Source organism: Carcharhinus amblyrhynchos, chromosome 6, assembly GCF_965287045.1.
Source record: "Carcharhinus amblyrhynchos chromosome 6, sCarAmb.v2.hapA, whole genome shotgun sequence".
In the NCBI taxonomy this organism is placed as follows: domain Eukaryota; kingdom Metazoa; phylum Chordata; class Chondrichthyes; order Carcharhiniformes; family Carcharhinidae; genus Carcharhinus; species Carcharhinus amblyrhynchos.
This window is the reverse complement of record NC_137329.1, coordinates 105,256,589-105,276,708: the sequence shown is the minus strand read 5'-3', so window position 1 is coordinate 105,276,708 and position 20,120 is coordinate 105,256,589. Positions and strand designations below refer to the sequence as shown.

Below are 20,120 nucleotides of genomic sequence, written 5' to 3'. Positions count from 1 at the left end.
ATTTTACAGGTATTTTTGGGCAATGTTCACATGAGTGCAAGACCAAAATGTGACATGTCTTTTAAAGTTCTGTATTATCGAATGACTATTTGCATATATTGTCAGCATCTGCAAAGGAAATTTAGTTTATAGCCTGAGATGTTCTATCGGAGAGGTCCCCTTCTCTCAAAATTATGTATTTTCATAACTTGTAGTATTTGTGAATTGCTTGTTGTAGATTTACTCTTCAGGGTACAGTTGGAAAGGGTATTTGTATGTCTCCTTTTACTTAGGCTGCTGCCACCCACATTGTATTGTCTATTCAGTAAAGCAATGCTGCCCTTACAATTCACATTATCCTTTTCAATATTCATTCATGGGATGCGGGCATCACTGTGAAGGCCAGCATTTATTTCCCATTCCTAAGTGCCATTGAGATGGTGGTGTTAGTTGCCCTTTTGAATTGCTGAAGTTTGGGATGAAGATTCTCCAAGCAGGGTCATGTGTGACCTTTGTGAAGAACTGCTGATTATGATTATCTGATTCATCTGCCGCCCTTATTCTTCAAGTTGGTCGAGAATATGGGTTTGAGAAGTTTTATCGGAGAATCCTTGGTGAATTGCTGCAGTGCATTTAATAGATGGTATGTTAGCTCATTTTCATGAGACTCTTCCGTCCTTGATACAAAGGCAAACACCAATTCCGATTCAAAAGTTCTTTAATTGTCTTGCATATGCCAGCAGGCAAGCCTTTTCTATGTAACTTCCACTCAGTGCTGGGAGTCAGTTGGCAAAGGTGCTCTCAATAATGAGATTCCTCTTCCTCTTCCTCTTCCTCTTCCTCTTCCTCTTCCTCTTCCTCTTCTTCCTCTTCCTCTTCCCCCCAATGTAGTTTTACAATCCTCATGGTCACCCACGGTCTGATGCAATCACAAATTGCATCACAAGCTAATCACAAGACACCCTTTGTTCTAGTCAGGTTAACCATATTTAAGTTCATAATATGGTTATGTTGAAAGAAAGAGAACTATTAATGGGCAAGCTCATTAATCACAGATATCTTAAGCTTGTCATTTTGAAATCAACTCACAGTAGGCTATATTTATGCCCTTCATACCCCAAACTGCTGGTTTAGCAGGTTGCTGCAAAAGCTCGTAGCTGCATGAGATATTAACCCTTTAATATCTCAGGTGCACAGGGCAGCAGTTATGCACCAGTGATGGAAGCTATGTCAGTCAAGCAGGTTGCTTTGTTCTGGGTGGTGTTAAGCTTCTCAGGTGACCCTGGAGCTGCAGTCATCCCAGGAAAGTGCAGAATGTTCCAGCATACTTTGACTTGTGTCTTGTGTATAGTGGAAAGACTTTTGGAAGGTGGAAGATGGGTTAGTCACCACAGAATTCGAAATTTCTAAATCACGCAACTGATGTAATGCTACCTGTTTTCTATTCCCATTCCTGTTTGGTTTCACCTTTTTCGACTTTAGTACTATGCAGCAGAGCACTTGATATTGTAACTTGATGATTTAAACCCCAACGTGTGTTTTCATTTATCCATGTTTTAGATGATGAAGCAGATCCTACACAAACTGAATTTTCACAGCTGAATATCATAATGGTGTACAGCAATAAGACTGTCCAGTGCACTGGAACAGTTCCCAGGCCTCTGTGACTGACTACCAGTAATTGTAGAACACCATTGTAAAATTACTACAAGGAATATTTCCTTCACTTTGTAGGGGAGGCAAAGCACATTTTTTTCTGTCTCCTTCACTCCACAGCTCCTCCTCCCCACCAAAAGAAAACAGATCTCGCCATGTGGGGGACTGGGGAGCATTTTTGACTATCTGCCTACAAATGATTTATGCCAAAATGTATTATTGAAGGGTCAGTACAAAATGCAAAGTTCTATTATTAATACCTGATGGAGCAAGTTGGGAATTGGATTGTTTTATATTAGAAGCCTTTTTATAATTCGTAGCTGGTCAATCAATTTTGCAGCTTATAATTTTTGCCACTTTTGACCCTACACAACTAATGTGAGGAGGAAGGAAAGTTCTGCATTTGAAGTGTCGTAACTGGCTGGATACTTTCCAGAAGGATTCTTTTTTAATGCAGTTGTAGAAAACTGGTGTGTAATCCAGCATACTGCTGCACCCTAATACTGATTGTTAAAGCAATTTTGTGTTGCGCATAGCAAGATTTTTGGACCAGACAAAATAATGCTATAGCTGCTGTAAGAATCAATTTGCAAACAGCTCCAGACTATTATGAAAACACTTGCATTTTTTCCTTATCTTTGAAATATAAACATCCAATATTTTACAGTAAGGTTTTTCTGAAGGTTGATTATTTTCAATGGTTTGCATTTGGAATTAATGTGCATTTGCTGCTTGATTTTTTTATTTGTCCAGCCCAGCCTATATTTTTAAGTCAAATTTGAGCCACCTGAACAAATCTCAAAGCATCTTGAAACAAGCTGCCAGACTCCGATCTGGAGCAAAGTTGCCATCTTCAAAATTTTCCATAACTCCACAAATTTCATTGTTTTTTGTGTGGGTGGCTGAAAGCGCCCATGGATATTTGGATGCTCTGAGTCATTAACAGTGATTCAGTCAGACTGAGGAACATCCTACTTGCTGAAGTTGCTCAAGATCAGCTTCAGTTTCTTAATTTCTCAATTCTCCTCTTGTTTATCAACCATACCTGCATGGCAAAACTAGTTTGCAATGCTGCTCTCAAAACTCATTGTATCCGGCAAATTGGTGTAGAATTTAGTCCTGCCTTCTTAAGCAACTAATCATTTTGAAGCTAAGGACTTCCAACCCTTGAAAAGCTTGATAACCCCAGTGTTCATCAGCCAAAGCTTAGAAGTTAAACAAGATTCATGTTCCATAGACTGGAAATTTCCATGGTAACTATTCATAATTGTTAACAATTTTTTTGTCATGCCTGCGCTCATTTTACTGACTGACTATTTTCTTGTTATGGCAAGATTCTTTTATCATCTGGGATTAACTTTAGAGAAGTGGCTTTTTTTAACAGGCTTTTCTAATAAAATTTGTTCTGAAATTCTCAAGAGTTTTTATCGCCTTCTGTTTTAAACCTTTCAAGATGCTCTAATGTTTGAGTTTAGAAATGCTTAACTGTTTCATATCAGTTCAGAATTCTATGCCTCTGATTCTTTTCAAGATGAAATCCTGATTTTGGGCAGATTTAATTGATTTCCTCAGTGACACCAATCTTTTGCTAGCTCGGTCAATCAAAGCATAGTGGTTTTATACTTCAGGTTCAAATGCAGATGATTTGCATTTTGAAAAATATTAAATTTTTACATGATAGTCCCTATAGCAGCTAAAATATGATGCTCTCACAGATTCTCAAATATCCATGCTGCATAACATAAAGAGCTTCACCCTTGAAAGAAGATGGAGCAATGGAGCCTGACTAGATTGTTGGCTCATAGAAGAGGAGCCATATTGGACTGGTTATTAACTTCTGTTTCTATCGCTGTAGATGCTGCCAGACCTGTTGTGTATTTCCAGCACTTTGTCTTTATTTCAGATCTCCAGCATCTGTATTATTTAGTTTTGCTTTTAATCTGGTCAGGTCAATCTGTGGTTAAAATTTGTACATCAGACTAAAATTGGCAGAATGAAATGTAATGTGTTATTCATTTGTTTACTAATTGGAACCATAAGCTGATGCACCTTTAAATGAATTATAACAGAACAACTGTAGCAATACATAAACTTAAATGTGTTCAAAATATAGCATGCAGAAGCAGGACTAGACGCCAGTATAACACAATGTAGATGGTGACTTAACGTGCAAATTTGACTGTGCATATTAAGATGTTCAAGTGATAGTTCATCATTGTTTATTTTGTGCTGTTTGGTGTTGAATAAAATTGTAGAAAAAACTCTTCCTCTCACTCATGTCTATGTTGAAAACAAGACTATATGGCAGGTGGTTCTAACAATACTATTTTTGTGGAAAGTCAGGAAAGGTAATATAGGATCCAGGAGGGCCAGGAGTATTGAATCAAAATGCACGATGGAGTGAATTTAAATCTTTGTTGCTGTGCAGATCTAAAGTTATTACTGCCTTGTCCCAAATATCCTTAGACATCTGATTCCACATCACCTGAAGACTGAGCTTAGTCTTGGCTCCCCAGGTGTGATACCATTTGTAATCAATTAGCATGTATCTATGTGATTCAGATAGTTTCTACAGGGTGAATTTGCAAACAATTAATGGAGCTTGTATTGTAATAGTGAACAATTCAGTCAGTGTGTGAAATAAAACATTGAATTCCCTAGAGATGTCAGCAATCTTTTGTGCCTTTTTGTGCTGAGGGATTTAGTTTGGTAAGCAGTTAGATGCAACCATGCAGCAAATGCCTGGCTTTAACACCATCAGACGCCTTGGGCAGTGACATCAATGGTGCAATGCAAGGTGCTAACTACAGCAAAGCCGGCTGATTTGTAACAATGACACAAAAAGCTGTTGGTCAATCTTGGAATTGGTCAAGATACACACCTCAGCTTACCCAGCGCTGATCTTTTCCCCAACTGATGGTTTGCATAGAATTTAGCTAAACTAAAGGCAGTTTGAAACCAGACTGTTATGACTTTGACAGTGGTGCCTATATAGTTGCATTGCGCCTTTTAGGCAAATGTATGTGTCTGCCACAAATAAATTTTTATAGCTCACTCAAGTAAACTTTGTCATGATTGAAAATTACATTTTTCTTTCAAACCTAAACATTTGCTCTAATTGCCTGCACTGCATTCCACGATTATGTTGATGCATGTTAGACAACAGACGTAAGCCAGGAGCTAAAAGTAATATTTTCAGGGTTGGACATGTCCTTTTTGGGACTGTTTCTAAAAATGCAAGTAATGTTTTTGCATATTAACCTTTTTTTATATTTGTCCTCCTGAATGTCAGTCATTGCTAAGAGTATAATTCCTCAGACGTTGGTTATAGTTTGATACCTTATCTAAATGGCCTTTATTAGTGTCTGAACCTTAATATTGAGAGTTTGTAGGCCTTTTGGCTGTTGTGTTTCAAACCCATTCTTCCTGAAGTCCACACGTATACATTGTATTGGAAGTGGGAAAGTTAAATTCAAAAGTGATCAACTTTTCCCCTCATCAGCCCTAGGGTGCAGAGACCACTTGTAGCACTAACTCTTCCACCAGCTCATCAAACTTCCTGTAATGTTCCTTACAGTCCCAGTCCCGAAATTGCACTTTTCTCTCAATTTCTCTATCTCTGTCTCTGCCTTTCTGACTACCACCCCTGCTTCCTATGCCCTCTCTGAGCTCACCTTGTCCATGAGATCCACCACCTGGCTTCAATCCTATACCCATTAAAATGCTGACCACTCAACTTCACCACTTGTCCACATGTTTGTTAATATTGTTAACAATTCCCTGTTCAATAGTTGATTTGTCAACAAAATTTGTCATCATTCCCTCAAGAAATCGTGCCCTGATCCCACTGCCCTTCCTCTGCAAATACTTGGGAACGCGTTGCCGCCTTCCAAATCAGTTTCTTTCCTGGAACTCCATGTTTGAATCCCTCCAATTATGTTTCTGCCCTGCCACACTAGTGAAGCCGCTGTTATTGAAGCTACAAATGATCCTACGTGACTGACGAAGATAAACTTTCCTTCCTCATCCTTCTCAATCTGTCTGTAACCTTTGATGTGGTTGAACATCCCATCTCCTCCAAACCCTTTCCATTGCCATTCAGCAGTTGAGATTGCTCTCACTTGGTTCCATTCTCTTACTATACCACACTGTTTACTCAAGGATCTATCCTTGACTCCCTCCTATTTCACATCTACATGCTTCCACTCTGGAATCATCCGCAAGCTCAGCATTAGTATTCACATGTGCTGACAACACCCGGATCTACCTCTCCACCACCTTTCAGCAACTCCACTGGTAAAACATTAGACTGCTTATCTGAAATTCAGTATTGGATGAACAGAAATTTCCCTAATTAAATATTGGGAAGACAAGCCACAGTTTTTGGTCCCCACCAATTCCATTCTCTAGCTACCAACTTCATTCTCTTACCCTGGCAACAGTCTTGAGAGTAAACCAGACAGTTCACAACCTCAGTGTCATGTTTGACCCAGGGAGAAACTTCGAACCATCACAAAGACCACCTAATACCATCCCCATAACATTGGGGATGTTATGGGGATGGACATAGTCGTGAATGGTGCGAACATTGTGCAATCATCGGTGAACCTCCCTATTTCTGGCCTTTATGGAAGGAAGGTCGTTGATGAAGCAGCCTGGAGATGATTGGGCCTAGGACACTCCCCTGAGACTGAAACCCTCCCTCATGCTTTTGTCAGCTCTGAGATTTGACTATTCCAACACACTTCTGACTGGTCTCCACTAGACTACCCTCTGTAAATTTGAATTCATCCAAAACTGTATCTTGCTGCATATCCAGTTCTCCTATTACTCCTGTGCTTGCTGAACTACATTGGCAAAGTCTTTTAATTTTCACCTTTGTTTTTAAATATTTCAATAGCCTCATCTCTCCTCATCTCTCCACATATCTGCACTCCTCTATCTCTGAATTTGTGTTCTTGATTAATTGCTCCATCATTGGTGACCCTGCCTTGAGTTGCATGAGCCCAAGCTCTAAAGTTTCCTCCCTACATGCCTCCACCTCATTATCTCATTTTCATTCATTCAAATACTCCATCAAAGCTCCCTCTGGAAGGTTTTGATCATCTTGTCTAATATTTTGTGGGGTCAGTGTTATATTGTTTTTTATAATGCTTCTGTAAAGTACCTTGGCATATTTGATGCAGGGCCTTGAACCTGATAAACATTTATACTTGTCAATCCAAACCCGGATATTGTCCAGGTCTTACTGCATTTGGACATAGTCGTGAATGGTGCCAACATTGGGCAATCATCAGTGAACTTCCCTATTTCTGGTCTTTATGGAAGGAAGGTCATTGATGAAACAGCCTGGAGATGATTGGGCCTAGGACACTACCCTGAGGAGCATCTGAAGTGATATCCTGGAACTAAGGTGATTGACCTCCAACAACTGCAATTATCTTCCTTTGTGCTGGGTATGACTCCAACCACTGAAGAGTTCCCCTGCCCCTTGATTCTCATTGACTTCTGTTTTGCTGGGACTCCTTGATACCAAACTCTGTCAAATGCTGTCTTGATGTCAAGGGCAGTTACCTCCCCTCTGGAATTAATTTATTTTCTCCATATTTGAACCAAAATACTTCTGTGGTGTAGCTTCACCAAGTTGACACCTCATTTTTAGATATGCTTAGTGCTGCTCCTGTTATGCCCTCTTGAACTCCTCAACGAACCTGGCTTGATCCCCTGTCTTGTTGGTAATGGTGGTGTGGGTGGTATGCCTGGACCATGAAATTGTAGATTGTGATTGGGCACAATTCTGCTGCACTTGACGTCCAACAGTACCTCATGGATGCCCTGCCTTTACACTGTGGGTGTGCCACACAACATGTTGTGTACCCTCAATGTGAACATGGCACTTTGTCTTCACAAGGACTGTGCAGTGGTCACTTCTAATGATAGTGATGTCAGTTGCACCTGCAGCAGGCAGGTTAAGGACGCGGTCAAGTCTCTTTTCCCCTCTTGTTGGTTCTGTCATCGTCTGTTGCAGACCTAGCCTAGAGGCTGTGCCCTTGGGACTCTGTCAGCTCAATCTGTATTGGTGCTACCAAGTCACTCTTGGCGATGGACTCCAAATTCCCCAACCAGATTGCATTCTGTGCTCTTGCTGCTGTGTTTCCTCGACATGGTGTTTAACATGGCGAAGTTGGAAGGGATGAGGGATGTGGTATGTGGTAATTAGCATGTACATTCTGGATAGCGAACCATAAATGCAAAAACATGGTTTTTGGTGCTGGAAAATGTGGTTGATGTGTCTGCAGGGAATTGTTTTATATGAACAAATTAAGCAAATTAAATTTCCATAATTTACTGCATGATATGGCAGTTTACTGTTGGGTTTGGGATACAGTTTTATAACAATAGAATAAAAGGCATTGTTTGCTTTGTATGAACACTTGGCAATTTTTCATGTTTGCTTTTAAAACCTTTTGCTCTGCAAACTTGAACTCTACTTTCATGAGCAAGATTATGCAATGAATTGGAACATTTAAAGATTGATCTAATTTCTAATATGTTTAATGCTGTTTGTATTTTTAAACTACACGTAGGTCAAAATTTCCATCTGTGTCTCCAGATTTCTAAACTGAGCAATTATAAGTTGCATCATTGTTGAAGGCCATATGTTAGTCATTTTTTTTCCTGCTTTGACAGAGCCATTCTGGGTGACTAATCATATTTGGCATCGATTTGGGTTTTAGTGGTCAAAAATAAGTCCATATATTCCTGTACCCATGTCTAATTTCAGAAATTTTCAATTGCTTGTTAAGTCATTTGTCATAATGTTCTATAACTGTTTAATTTCTTGGAATATGTGCTTAATTCAGCAAGAAAAGTCAATGCATAGGTCATATCTAACATGACTGCTGCGCTTGGTGGATCTTGTGTTGGCTTATTTCGGAGATTCTTTGATAAGTTGTAATTAGTTTCATTTTAACAGTGAGGAACGTATTAGTAATTGGGATGTAAGGGTCTTAGTGAGCTTCCTTAACTAAGCAGTTAATATCTTAATATGCACCTGGGATTTGCAGTAAACACTACTTGTGATGGAATATAATTGCTAAATTGAGCATTGTTTTTCTAATTTAGGGAATGCAAATACAACAGACATTTCTCAAAGAATATGCCATAAAGGTGCAAAAGATTTAAATTTCCTTGGAAGACAAGGTACCTCACAAGAGGTTATTGCAGAAGGTCAGGGGACATGGAGTTGGGGGTAGGGTGTTAGCGTGGATAGAGGATTGGTTGTCAAATAGGAGGCAGAGAGTGGGGGTCAATGGGTGCTATTCGGATTGGCGGTTGGTGACTAGTGGGGTGCCCCAGGGGTCGGTGCTGGGGCCTCAGCTATTTACCATTTATATAGATGATCTGGAGGAGGGAACCGAGTGTAGGGTGTCAAAATTTGCTGATGACACCAAGATTGGGGGAAAGGCAAATTGTGCGGAGGGTGTGGAGAGTCTGCAGAAGGATCTAGATAGGCTGGGCGAATGGGCCAGGAAATGGCAAATGGAATTTAATGTTGGCAAGTGTGAGGTGGTCCACTTTGGTAGGAAGAATGGTAGGAAGGACTATTACTTACGGGGCGAAAAACTGCAGCAGGCGACGGTGCAGAGGGACCTCGGGGTCCTTGTGCATGAGTCGCAAAAACCCAGCTTGCAGGTGCAGCAGGTGGTCAGGAAGGCGAATGGGATGCTGGCCTTCATAGCGAGGGGGATTGAATATAAAAGTAGGGAGGTCTTGCTGCAGCTGTATAGGGCATTGGTGAGGCCGCAGCTGGAGTACTGTGTGCAGTTTTGGGCGCCGCACCTGCGCAAGGATATTTTGGCCTTGGAGGGAGTGCAGAGGAGGTTTACTAGGCTGATACCGGAGTTGAGGGGGTTGAGCTATGAGGAGAGGCTGAATAAACTAGGCTTGTACTCGTTAGAGTTTAGAAGAATGAGGGGAGATCTCATTGAGACGTATAAGATGATGAATGGGATGGATAGGATAGAGGTGGAGAGACTCTTCCCGCTCAAAAAAGACAGTAGGACTAGGGGGCACAGCATCAAGATAAAGGGGAGGCGGTTTAGAACGGAGTTGAGGAGGAACTTCTTCACTCAAAGGGTGGTGAATCTCTGGAATTCTCTGCCCGTTGAAGTGGTGGAGGCTGCCTCGCTAAATATTTTTAAGACGCGGGTTGATGGGTTTTTGATAAGCGAGGGGATTAAGGGTTATGGGGAGAGGGCGGGAAAGTGGAACTGAGCCACGACAGATCAGCCATGATCTTATTGAATGGCGGGGCCGGCTCGAAGGGCTGGATGGCCTACTCCTGCTCCTATTTCTTATGTTCTTATGTAAACACCATGTCACCAATAAGGAGATGTTGGGAATGTTGCCCTCTTTTTTTCCTCAGAAATAAATTTTCATAGAATCCCTATAGTGCTGAAGGAGGCCATTCGGCCCATTGAGTCTGCACTGACCACAATCCTACCCATGCCCTATCCCCATTACCCCATCTATTTATCCTAGCTAGCCCTCCTGACACCAAGGGGCAATTTAGCATGGCCAATCCACCTAACCCGCACATCTCTTGGCTGTAGGAGGAAACTGGAGCACCCGGAGGAAACCCACGCAGACACAGGGAGAATGTACAAATTCCACACAGACAGTGACTCAAGCTGGAAATTGAACCCAGGTCCCTGGCGCTGTGAGACAGCAGTGTTAGCCACCATGCCGCCGTGTTCCATTAATTCGATCATTCACAATTTCACAAAGCGCTTCTTAGGTATGTTTACAGCCCCATAATACAATTGATGAACTACTGAATTTCTTGAAGCTTTATAACTGCTTGTATCACAATGCATTGTGAAAAGCGTTTTTACATGGTGAGTGGTTAACACCTGGGAATGCACTGCCTGAGCATGTTGTTGTAGAGACAGATTTAGTTGTGGCTTTCATAAACTGGGTTGTTATCTGGAGAGATTTTGAAGGGCTACAAGGAAAAGACAGGACAATGAGACTAGATTTGCTGCTCTTGCAGGGAGCTGCCATAGACACGATGGGCTGAGAGGCTTCTTCCTATGTTGTAATCGTTCTGTGATTTTTTTATGATTTAATTCGAAGTGCTCTTCGTGAATCATTCATTAGTCATTAGGTTTCCGTTTTCACAAAAATAAATTTAATTTCCAAATGTGATCCCAAAGCTCTAAAATTGTGAAATGCAATTTAATGGAATAATTTAATGTACTAAATTAATTAACATTAAAGATCTTGGTCTTCAGGGCTGTTTTTCAGTTGTGCATTTGAGTTGTCGGGTTTTGTTAAGCTGAAGTTGAGAGATTTTGGAGGTTATATAAAATATATGGAATACATCAGGGGGAAAATCATTTGACCAACATCTTGTATAGGCATCAACGTCAAAACAATTTTCTCTGACAATTACGGCTGTTGAACATGTGTTGTTGAATGTGGAGTGACATGCTTGCATAATTGTGCGCATAGTTACTAGCCCCAATAAAGCAAGACCAAAGGCAGTATCATAGTTTAATCTAATTACTTTATTACTAAGCTCAGTAACCATAGAAGCTAATGGTTCTAAAGGAGTTTTTCCATCTTCCTTCAAAGATTATTGCAAGATTCCGATTCCATTGTTTAGTCAATTCTCGTGAAGTGCTGCTGAAACAAGTTAGTCTCAGGAGGGGATCTTTTTAACTGACATAAAGAGGACAATGATGACTGGGAGAAACTGGCATTTTCCTGACTTATTCTTCAGCTGTTCAGCAGCCTTTTTGGTGTGTGTGGTCAGCTACATTGTTATCTAATATAGAATCGTAGAACCCTTCAGTGCAGAAGGAGGCCCTTTGGCCCATCAAGTCTGCACCAAACACAATCCTACCCAAGCCCTACCCCCCCCACATCCCTACATATTACACCCACTAATCTCTCTAATCTACACATCCCTGGACACTGAGGGGCAATTTCTTAGCATGGCCAATCAACCTAACCCGCACATCTTTGGACACATCTTTCCTGTCATGTGAAGCCTCGGTGACGCCTCAAATTATAGCCCATTCTGATGCTTGGAGTTGGGGCCTCGTCGTGCACTGAATTGCCTACTCAATAACAAGGTTCTACAGCAGATTTGGAAAGGTATTAAAGGCTGTAAGAATGGACACACAAGTTCACAGTAGATTCTTACACATTCTGCTTTAGGAGAATGTCAGCTGTTGCTGGACTTACTGCATGAAGAAAGGAACAAATTTAAAGCTTTGATTCCTTTCTGTGGTGACCTGATTGATGCTGCTCGGTAGCAGAGAAAATAGCATTTCCATAACTCATACTGGTGGCCTCTCTTCAAACAGGCAGGGCAAGGGCAGAGACAGCTCACCACATGCGGTTATCATTACCTTCCTCTAATGTACTTTGCCAGTTTTTTGAAAATACCCTCATTTGGTTCCCCTTCTGTAACCAGAGTATAGTATAAAGGATTAACAGGATATGGGGCAGCATGGTGGCACAGTGCTTAGCACTATTGCCTCGCAGTGCCAGGGACCTGGGTTTGATTCCAGGCTTTGGTCACTGTCTGTGTGGATTTTGCACATTCTCCCCATGCCTGTGTGGGTTTCCTCCAGGTGCTCCAGTTTCCTCCCACAGTCCGAAAGACATGCTGGTCAGGTACATTGGCCATGCTAAATTCTCCTGCAGTGTACCTGAACAGCCGTTGAAATGTGCCAACGAGTAGATTTTCGTAATAACTTCATTGCAGTGTTAATGTAAACCTACTTGTGACACTAACAAAATAAACTTTAAAATATGCTAATAAATGACATTGATGTTGTACCACTGAAATCACAATGTGGTTTGATTTGTGTTAGATCTGAGAGGAAGGTTGAAATCATGCCTTGGAGAAACATGCCTACTCTAACCTGTTTAGATGTTGTGCTAATAAACAAGTGTCTATATCAGTCTAAGAACCAAGTCACGCATTGAGAAATACTCATCTCAGTTCTATTATTGTACAAACAACACATCAGTGTTGAAGGAACCCCACAGTGAAGAACCCTTTGAAAACTATTTGTAAAAAAATTGGCAAAGTACATTAGAGGAAGGTAATGATGACTGTATGTGGTGAGCTGTCTCTGCCCTTGCCCTGCCTGTTTGAAGAGAGGCCACCTGTGAGAGTTATGGAAATGCTATTTTCTCTGTTACCAAGCAGGATCAATCAAGTCATCACAGAGAGAAACCAAAGCTTTAAATTTGTTGCTTTCTTCATGCAGCAAGTCCAGCAACAGCTGACATTCTCCTAAGGCAGAACATGTAGGAATCCACTGTAGACTTGTGTCCATTCTTACAGCCTTCAAAACCTTTTTCAAATCTGCTGCAGAACTTTGATATTGAGTGGGAAATTCAGTGCATGATGAGGCCCCAACTCCAAGCATCAGAGTGGGCTATAATTTGAGACGTCACTGAGGCTTTACATGACTCATCAGTTGGCTAGGTCCATGGTCAGCAGGCCCACAGACATAGCATGCCAAACCAAAAGTGAGTGTGAGAAATTCCATGCCAGTAGCCATTTTGAGATGTTTACATTATGGTGCGAAAACCCAACATGGATCAAAAAAACAGCGTGACAGGATGAGAATGCTTTCAGTGTGAAAGAACTGGATATTTCATGTGTTTCTGCAAATCCTGTAATTTTAATCTTAAATTGAAGATATTGAAGATCAGAAAGTACTTATGAAACACATTGCTTCTGAGAAATGCACAGTCCAGAAAAATTTAATATTAATCCAGACTACTGGTCAGTTAAAGTCCAAGTTCAAGGCTTTGACACAATTTTTAAAATTGATACTGCAGTGCTGTTAACATAATTGCAGATGACCTTGACTGGCTTCAACCAAGACCCTTCATCCATCAGACATCAAGTCGTAAGGTTCAGGCAGTATAGACCTTCCAGTCAAACACAGGATTATTGCTCCTCTTAGCTGCAAAGGGCAGCAGATCATTGATTGTGAAGAACAGGGAGAATTAATATACACCTTTTGTTAAGTTGGCATACCTCTAGGAATCCTAGGAAAAGCAGATGAAGTCCATCATTTGAGCGACTCAGTCTTTCATGCAACAGTCTTCAACCTTTTATTTGGAAGCAGTGGAGAATTTAACCTTTCGTAGTCGAGGAAGTTTGTACACTCAGTAGTAACTTACTTCCTTTCACAGAGACACCGTACACTAGACCAAAGGCAGATAGGAAAGTTCTGAATCTCTGTTCTTTGCAAAGTAAGGCCAGAGTTGGCAGATACATGGGGCACAACAGATGGTGACTATACCTATGAATTCCTGCTGGATCTGAATTGGTTCTTTCTAGAAGCAATGAGGAAGAATTCCTTGTGGTACTGAGTGGCAAACAAAGCTTACTTGGATAAGAAATTGGTTTTATTCTTGAAGGTAATTGTCCAATCAAATTTGTAGTCATAGGTAGCTATTACAACACTGTTTTGGCCATAATGATTTTGTGATGTTTTAATTATAAGGTTTCTCTTCAGCACTATCTGCTTGTAATATCCTACGCTGACTAGCTTTTGGCTGATGTGAATCTGTGAACTGTTGTCAGTGAAGTAATTTTAATTTAAAAATAGTTGATTTTTCAATATTTAAATGGACTTGCCATTTAGGTCAAGCTTACAGATCATGTATCACTGCTGCCCTTTCCTAGTGGTAGTACCAATGCCTGTGAATCCTTTTACTGATGGCGCTTGCCACTTTTCATTTCTATGAATATGTAGTATAATCACACGTGTGTAACAGTGTGTACCACAATTTATTTGAAAAGATATACTTGTGGGCAATTGTTGGAGGCACTAAATTATGTTGGAAATTTCAGCTTGTTTTCTGTTTATAAATAGCTTTCCACGTGGTGTTAATTGTCACCGGTGTTAATATATTAGAAATTTGTTACTTCAGTAGCCTTTGATAAAGTAGTAGAGTCATGACTAAAAATAGTGTCGGGGATACAACTGAATCGATGGAAATGTGGCTGCAAGGCAATCATGGGGTTTTCCTGACTGGCAAAAGCTGGGAAGTGGTGTTCTGCAAGAATCTGCTATTCACAGTTTATATAAAAGATGCAGACAGGTTCTGAAGTATAATTTTGAAATTTGCCGATAATGTCAAGTTGAAGATATAGTCAATGCCAGGGAAGACTGCAACAAGTATAACAATTAATGTGGTGGAATGGATCTAAAATTAGCAAATTAATTTCAATGTAGATCAGTTTTGGTAGGAAGAATAATGAAATCGTATTGCTCTAATCCTTGGCCAGAACCCCCAAAGTTGTTGAGAAATCTGACTGGGGACCAATAATATTTAACATAGATTTTGTGACTCCAGATACTTGAGTGAATAACGCTTCAAATTTTCACAGGTTTTGAACTATGAGGAGAGGCTGAATAAACTAGGCTTGTACTTGTTAGAGTTTAGAAGAATGAGGGGAGATCTCATTGAGATGTATAAGATGTTGAATGGGATGGATAGGATAGAGGTGGAGAGGCTCTTCCCACTCAGAAAGGTCAGTAGGACTAGAGGGCACAGCCTCAGGATAAAGGGGGGGGGGACGGTTTAGAACGGAGTTGAGGAGGAACTTCTTCACTCAAAGGGTGGTGAATCTCTGGAATTCTCTGCCCGTTGAAGTGGTGGAGGTTACCTCGCTCAATATTTTTAAGACGCGGGTCGATAGGTTTTTGATAGGCAAGGGGATTAAGGGTTATGGGGAGAGGACGGGAATGTGGAACTGAGCCACGACAGATCAGCCATGATCTTGTTGAATGGCGGGGTGGGTTCGAGGGGCTAGATGGCCTACTCCTGCTCCTATTTCTTATGTTCTTGAACAAACAAAAATTGTTTTATCTTTCTAATTTTACATAGTAAAGCTAACTTGCAATATCTATCATGTACACTTAACATTCAAAGTAAGTTTGAGGTACATGTGAATTAACAAACCCATTATGGTTGAACATACTAGCATTACACAATAAATTGCAGATGCAACCAAGACAGTCACTGATTTTCCAATAACCCACCCATACATCAGTAACATTTTGTCAGGCAATCTCATTGAAACTCCATCTCTGTCATGAGGGGTTCCAATCTTCATCTTTGAACACCTTGCCTTGGTTCAAACTCCAATCATTCAGTACGATTGAAATGATAATCTGTCTCGGTCTTTAATGTTTGTTCTGTATAAAAGGGAAATCCTAAAAAACACAACACAAATACAGAAGATAATGTTTCCAACAACAGTCCACCTCAGTTTTGATCTCTCCTCCTGAGAGTCTGTTACTCTGGATTCCAGAGTACACTCAAACATCAAGTCATGAGCACATTTAAAGCTCTTTGGCCACGCCAAGCAGAACACTACCGCTCCAAAGTGATACCTTTTTTCTAAAGGTCCATAGCATGGAGTCACCAACCTTCTATCTTTTTGGGTCTTGAAGGTTTTTCCAGGGCCCACTTCAATTACTAGACTTGGATGGCATCAGCAACACAGTTCCAATCTGGTCAAAAACAGAAAAATACTCTTAAAATCTTGGCAGGTCAGTCTGGTCTCCTGGTTCCCCTGGATGCCTGACTACTCACTCAAGCACCAAATTACAGGCATAACCTTAGATCTTCAGCATCCACAGGAAGTCCTCAAGAGTTGCCAGGACCTGCAGTTCCTGACCTTCACATGTTGGACTCTAAATGAAGTAAAGGCCCCATGGAATCTGGAGGATACAGAGAGGCACATCACCAAAAGTATCATATCATTTATTTCCAGAAGTGAAGAATTAAAAAGCAGAGCTAAACTTGTATGGAACCTTGGTTAGATCATTGAGGTATTGAGATTAGTTTTGGTTCCCATATTATTTTGAACAGAATGGAGAAAAGGCAAAATTTACAATGACTGGACTACATGTCCAGTTTTTTGTTGAGGGTTTTTTTTTTGATTTTTTTTTGGGCTACTGTTTTGTTTGCAGGTGCTGCTTTTACATTCTCAGCATCTTCTTTATTGGGAATGCAGTGACATTATCTCTTGTATTTGTGTTGTTTTTTTTAGGATTTCCCTTTTATACAGAACAAACATTAAAGACTGAGATTACCATTTCAATCGTACTGAATGATGATTAAACATAGAAACTAGAAGCAGGAGTAGGCCTGCTCTGCCATCCACCTTGATCATAGCTGATCAAATTCGATATCCTGATTTCTCCCCCCCGCTTTCCTCTCATATCCCTTGATCCCTTTAGCCTAGAGCTATATCTAATTTCTTCTTGAAGTCAGGCAACGTTTTGGCCTCGACTACGTTCAATGGTAGTGAATTCCACACATTCACCACCCTCTGAGTGAAGAAATTTTTAAATGGTTTACCCCTCATCCTCAAACTATGACCGTAGTTCTGGGCCCCCCTGCTATTGGGAACATTCTTGCTGAATTTATCTTGTCTCACCCTGTTAGAATTTTGAGTTTCTATGCAATCTCCTCTCTCGCTTCTAAACTTCACTGAATATAATCCTAACTAATTTGGTCTCTCCTTGTATGACAGACTTGGCATCCCAGGAATCAGCCTGGTAAATTTTCGCTGTACTCCTCTACAGCAAGGACATCCTTCCTCAGATAAGGACACCAAAAGGCAGAGAGTGGGGGTTAATGGGTGCTATTCGGATTGGCGGTTGGTGACTAGTGGAGTGCCCCAGGGGTCGGTGCTGGGGCCTCAGCTATTTACCATTTATATAGATGATCTGGAGGAGGGAACCGAGTGTATGGTGTCGAAATTTGCTGATGACACCAAGATTGGTGGAACGGCAAATTGCGTGGAGGATGTGGAGTCTGCAGAAGGATCTAGATAGGGTGGGCGAATGGGCCAGGAACTGGCAAATGGAATTTAATGTTGGCAAGTGCGAGGTGGTCCACTTTGGTAGGAATAATGGTAGGGAGGACTATTACTTACGTGGCGAGAAACTGCAGCAGGCGACGGTGCAGAGGGACCTCAGGGTCCTTGTGCATGAGTCACAAAAACCCAGCTTGCAGGTGCAGCAGGTGGTCAGGAAGGCGAATGGGATGCTGGCCTTCATAGCAAGGGGGATTGAATATAAAAGTAGGGAGGTCTTGCTGCAGCTGTATAGGGCATTGGTGAGGCCGCAGCTGAGTACTGTGTGCAGTTTTGGTCGCTGCACTTACGCAAGGATATTTTGGCCTTGGAGGGAGTGCAGAGGAGGTTTACTAGGCTGATACCGGAGTTGAGGGGGTTGAGCTATGAGGAGAGGCTGAATAAACTAGGCTTGTACTTGTTAGAGTTTGGAAGAATGAGGGGAGATCTCATTGAAACATGTAAGATGATGAATGGGATGGATAGGATAGAGGTGGAGAGACTCTTCCTGCTCAGAAAGGACAGTAGGACTAGGGGGCACAGCCTTAAGATAAAGGGGGGGCGGTTTAGAATGGAGTTGAGGAGGAACTTCTTCACTCAAAAGGGTGGTGAATCTCTGGAATTCTCTGCCCATTGAAGTGGTGGAGGCTGCCTCGCTAAATATTTTTAAGACGCGGGTTGATGGGTTTTTGATAAGCGAGGGAATTAAGGGTTATGGGGAGAGGGTGGGAATGTGGAACTGAGCCACGACAGATCAGCCATGATCTTATTGAATGGCGGGGCAGGCTAGATGGCCTACTCCTCCTATTTCTTATGTTCTTATTATGTAAAACTGCACACAGTATTCAGGGTGTGGCCTCACTAACACCTTATGCAGTTGCAGCAAAATGTCCTTATCCCTATACTCAAGTCTTCTCGCTGTGAAGGCCAACATACCATTTGCCTTCTTTACTGTCTGCTGCACCTGATTGCTTACTTTCAGTGACTGATGCACGAGGACTCCAACATCTTGTTGAGTATCCACCTCTCTCAATTTGCATCCATTCAAGTAACAAATCCGTCACCCTATTATTGCTACCAAAATGGATAACCTCACACTTATTCACATTACACTGTATCTGCCATGCCCCCACACAGTTTATCCAAATCACGCTGAAGAATCTCTGCATCCTCCTCACAGCTCACCCTCCCACCCAACTTTGTATCGTCTGCAAATTTGGAGATAATAAATTCAGTTCCTTCTTCAAAATCATTAATATACAATGTGAACAGTTGGAGTCCTAGAACTCCATTAGTCACTGACTGCCAATCAGAAAAAGATCCATTTATGCCAACTCTTTGCTTCCTATCTGCTAACCATCTTTCTGTCCTTCTCGAGACATTACCTGCAGTCCCATGTGCTTAAACTTTACATAGTAGTCTGTTACGTGAGACCTTTTCAAAAGCCTTCTAAAAGTCTAAATAAACCTCATCCACTGGCTCTCGTCAGTCACTTCTGCGAGTTACAACCTTAAATTCCAATAGATTCGTCAAGCATGATTTCCCTTTTGGAAATCCACATTGACTTTGTTCGATCCTACCACTGCCTTCCAAATGTTATGAAATCCTTGACAATAGACTCTAGCAACTTCCCCTGTACCGACATTAAGCTCACTGGTCTATTGTTCCCTGTTTTCTCTCTACCTCTCTTTTTGAATAGCAGGCTTACATTAGCTACCCTCCAATCTGTAGAAATTGTTCCAGAATCCACAGAATTTTGGAAAATAGCCACTATTTCCAGGGCCACTTCCTTAAATATTCTGGCATGAAGATTATCAAGACCCAGAGATTTATCCACTTTCAATGCTATCAAGTCCTCCAAAATCATTTCTCAACTTATGCTGACTTCTTTTAGTCCTCACAAAAACATGTTTTCTCTCAGCATTCCTGGCACATTTATTCATATCTTTCTTTGTGAAGACTAAAGCAAAGTACAAATTTAATTCCTCAGCCATTTCTTTCTTCCCTGTTATGAATTCTCCTGTTTCTGACTGTAAGCTACATTTGTTTTTGTCAATTTTTTATCTTTACATACCTATAGAAACTTTTACAGCCAATTTTTATGTTCCTCGCTAGCTTACTTTCATGCTCCATTTTTCTCTTTTTAATCAATCCCTTGATCTTCATTTGCTGAATTTTAAACTGCTCCTAATCCTCAGGCCTATTGCTTTTTCTTACCAATTTGTACGCGTCTTCCTTGAATCTGATACGATTGCTAATTTCCTTTCTACGCAATTGTTTGGCCACGATTCCCTTACCACCCTTGCGCCAAACGGGAATAAATATTTCTGGAGTTCACTTCATTCTTTAAATGGCTGCCATTGCCTGTCCGCTGTCTTTCTTTTCAGTAGTGTTTCACAGTCCATCATAGCCAATTCATGCCTCATGTCACCCTAGTTGCCTTTATTGCGATTCAGGACCCTGAACTCAGAATCAGCTACATTATTATCCACCTTGACAAAGAATTCTACCATGTTAGGATCACTCCTCCTCTCATAACCAGCCAGGGCATGGAGAGAATTTCATTAAC

The 20,120-nt window shown here is 41.1% G+C and overlaps 1 protein-coding gene across 4 annotated transcripts in view; it reads left to right on the top strand.

Moving 5' to 3' along the window:
* The window catches only part of LOC145344182 (ras-related protein Rap-1b), an 80,009-nt gene that overhangs the window by 24,159 nt on the left and 35,730 nt on the right, over nt 1-20,120 (top strand). The gene's annotated exons all lie outside the window — the stretch shown is intronic.